This window comes from Lepisosteus platostomus, chromosome 4 (genome assembly GCF_059453375.1).
Source record: "Lepisosteus platostomus isolate fLepPlt1 chromosome 4, fLepPlt1.hap1, whole genome shotgun sequence".
NCBI lineage: Eukaryota > Metazoa > Chordata > Actinopteri > Semionotiformes > Lepisosteidae > Lepisosteus > Lepisosteus platostomus.
Genome location: NC_142614.1, coordinates 60,466,071 through 60,469,235, shown reverse-complemented (window position 1 = coordinate 60,469,235; position 3,165 = coordinate 60,466,071). Strand labels below are relative to the sequence as shown.

The following is a 3,165-nucleotide window of genomic DNA, read 5'->3' as shown; positions in this document are numbered from 1 at the left end:
TTATTATTATTACAGTTTGTTACAGGGTTAGCTCTGAAGGAACACTTTCTGATAAATGAAGAGTTATAGTGGAGTTTATCTCCTGCCTACTTCATTTTAATAAACATTATGTTTGATATTAAGGGTGGGGTTGTTACGTCCTGTTGTGTTTGCTAAGTAGAACAGACAGCCTTGTTTGGGTTTGTGAGTGTTTTTCTTTTTCATGGTGACTGGCTGGCAAATAGATAAGATATAACTTTGTTCCATAACCCATCAGAGATTCATCAACAAGGGAATCCTGCATGTTTGAAGAAAGCCACTAGATGCCCAAGAAGAGGGGGATGGGGTGGAAGTCAACTGCTGGGTTGTGGTCTACCAAGAATTTTAGGATCTTTTTGGTTGTTGGGCAGTTGTATATGTTTTTAGGAATATTATGGGGGGATAATGTTGGAGAGCTGGGCAAGTATTTGATTTGGTTATTTTATATTTCCTCTAGGTCCGTGTATTTCAGTGTAGCCCGTTAGATACACAAAATACATTTTTTGGCATTGGCATTGTTGTTTTTCGAGAAGTTAGTGGGTGAAAACATATAACCTTGAATAGTGCAGTAGGTTATTTATGTGCTTCCTATTGTTCAAGGGAGTTGCAAACACATTTTTTATTTGGTTTCACTTTGTGGTATTAAAAAACTAGAGATTGTTAGGCTAATTGGGCCAGATATGGCAACTGGGTTTTACTCCCATCATTGTCACTATTGTCAGTAATCTATCCCTAATTCCCACCCGAAGAAGGTTCCACACCTGAAAAGTTATGTTTCTTAATAGTTAGAGGCATGTGAAATTTTGGGTGAAAAGAATAATAAACCAGGCACACTTGGTCAAACAAATATTTATTAACAATGACAACACAAACACTCCATTACACACAACATAAACATAAAACACACAAGTTTACAGTACAGTATGTACAGATACAGCATTCCATAGGTTAACATCCTCATCACCCAGAACACCCCAGACTGCTACCAAGTATTTGACTCTTAAATAATGCCTGCACAGGCCAAAATAAGAGATAAGCCACCTTCTAAACTAAGTGCAATACAACCAGCGGTTAAATCTCTGCAAACTTGGATGCCACAAAATTAATGGGTGCCTACAGTATCTCCTTATTCTAAAAATGCACCCTTAAGCAGTCTAGTCTACAGTAGTCTATAGTACCCAGGAAACTAGCTCTGGTCACATCCTGGAAGACAAGTGGCCACCAGACTGCCATTTCTGTCTGATCCATGTGTCTAATCATGGTCAGATACAGTATTGGTACAGTATATGAAAGTACAATACTTCAGTTATAAATCAGCAAGAACAATTGTAGCTTGCCATCTTCATAGAAACTACCTGAAAGCTGAAAGATGAAACTACTCTCTTCTGCCTAGTCTACAGTAGTCTGTAGTACCCAGGAAACTAGCTCTGGTCACATCCTGGAAGACAAGTGACCACCAGACTTCTCAGAACTGCCATTTCTGTCTGATCCATGTGTCTAATCATTGTCAGATACAGTACTGGTACAGTATATGAAAGTACAATACTTCAGCTACTGTATAAATCAGCAAGAACGATTGTAGCTTGCCATCTTCATAGAAACTACAGTACCTGAAAGCTGAAAGATGAAACTACTATCTTCTGGAGGCCAGAGAACACCTGAAGTTACAGCAAAGAGAGTGATGGGGTGTTTTATTCACCAATGAATGCTGTTTTCCTCTTCACAGACCTGTCTGAAGACGGTGTGTGGATATGGAGTTGAGAGCATTATGTTCATGGCAACAGGTGTTGTGATGGTGCAATGACATGGAGTGGAACTTCCTCTGACATTAAAATGCACTTGGTATAGTGTTGAGTGCTTTTCTGTGATTTTGCTTGATATCTATGATTAAAAATATTTGATTAAATTAAAACACTCATAGGTAGATAATTTAATCATTTTCAAGATTATCTTCGAAGCAGCTTGTAAATCTCACAATTATTAATCTACCGTTATAGTAATTGTAATTATCTTGTAATTCATTTTCCTATCTTGAAAAAATGTTTGGTCCTCTTATCTCTCCTCTAAGTTGTGGAACCTGTTTCTGTATCATTAAATTAAAGTGTGACAGAATAGTCTCCGATCCTACTTAAATGAAGCTTGTACCATCTTACTTGATATCAGGCTGGTTCTGGTTTTAATTCTACATGGGTGACCTTGCCAGAAACATCTGGAAAATATCAATTTCACCACATTCTTCATCCAATGTTTCCATTGCTTCTGTGGTTTTGTTCTCTGTACATTTGCAAGGCAAATAGTGAAATTATTTTCTTGAGGACATAATGTTTGTTTTGCTGAAAATTTCATCTTAGAGAATTAAAACTATCAAACTGGCTCATACTCAGTTCATAGCATAGGACATAAAGGTAGCAGCCATTCTTCACAAGGCAGCATAATGAGGGGAAGTATCTAGCTTCTTTAGTAGGGTGCCATATACAGCAGTCTGAAGTTAACCCAATGTCTCAAGTATCCTTTTCCTCATGTGCAGCATTCAAATTAAATTCAAGAAGTTTTATTGGCATAACCAATTAATTTAAGTATTGCCAAACCATATTAACACAACATCTACAGACATTTAAAATACAGGCACATCATAAGACATTTACATACAGTAGAACATTATTGAGAGAAAGGCTCACTGTTAAATTAATTATTCTTTATGTTGAATCATAATCGGATGGGCAATTGCTTTTCATACACATTAAACTATATTCTTTAGTTATGATACCACTATGTCAGATACAGGCCCCTTGTTGTTTGGCTTAGGCCTTACTTACGTAATTGGTTGCCCAGTGGTTTGGCAATATCCCCTTCCATGCTGCCAATGGTTTCAGTGTTGTTAATGGGATAGAGATGCACTGTTTTTCTCCTGATGCCTTGCAGTTTTAGGGGAAAGGGGCAATTATCTAAAAAATGTGTCTGTTTCAACAGTTATTGTTCTCTACTCCTGCAAAAAACTTTCTTTGCTTTTTTGTGTATTTTCACTGTCTTGCAGCTGGTGTACTGTTACTATGCAGTGGGTTTGTAAATGTGTTTCTGCACTGTCGAAATCCACTTTCAATTTGCTAATTAAGTCCAGTTGAAACTGCAGTGAACCATGCCAAGGTG

The 3,165-nt window shown here is 37.3% G+C and overlaps 1 long non-coding RNA gene across 1 annotated transcript; it reads right to left on the bottom strand.

Annotated features, from left to right (window-relative positions):
• Positions 1 to 852: 852 nt before the first annotated feature.
• On the bottom strand, positions 853 to 2,471 carry LOC148673536 (uncharacterized). The gene is made up of 2 exons (XR_015936212.1): positions 1,241 to 2,471; positions 853 to 1,015 (listed from the first exon to the last, which is right to left on the bottom strand). It is a non-coding gene; the product is annotated as an uncharacterized LOC148673536 (long non-coding RNA).
• Between the last annotated feature and the right edge of the window lie 694 nt (positions 2,472 to 3,165).